The sequence below is a fragment of the Cynara cardunculus genome (assembly GCF_001531365.2).
Source record: "Cynara cardunculus var. scolymus isolate 2C chromosome LG 5, CcrdV1, whole genome shotgun sequence".
Taxonomy (NCBI): domain Eukaryota; kingdom Viridiplantae; phylum Streptophyta; class Magnoliopsida; order Asterales; family Asteraceae; genus Cynara; species Cynara cardunculus.
The window spans coordinates 36403526-36403928 of NC_037532.1; positions in this window are offsets into that span (position 1 = coordinate 36403526).

The following is a 403-nucleotide window of genomic DNA, read 5'->3' on the forward strand; positions in this document are numbered from 1 at the left end:
TTTGCGATGTAGTTTATAAGAATCAAGTCCTCTTCCATTGTCCAGGGCCCTTTTCTGACTTCGACATCTTGCGACGAATTGCTCGCTTTTTTATCCATCTGTTTAAGGTATTAATAGCTTATATGTTGCTTCGGATTTCGGTTGAAAATCTAGAGAGAGAGAGTAAGGGAGAAAGGTAGAGAGAGAGAGAGGGAAGGAGAGAGAGAGAGAGGGATTTGAAGGGAGATAATGAAGATGGTGTTGGTTTTATAGGGGATGGATAAGATGATATTTAACATGTTAATTAAGCTTTTTAGTTAAGGTTAATCAACTTTTTAAATCTTTAGGCCTAACTTCCTTAATTAACCTGGCTTAATGAACTAATCACTTCTAAACTAATATTACAACAACTTGATTAATTAAA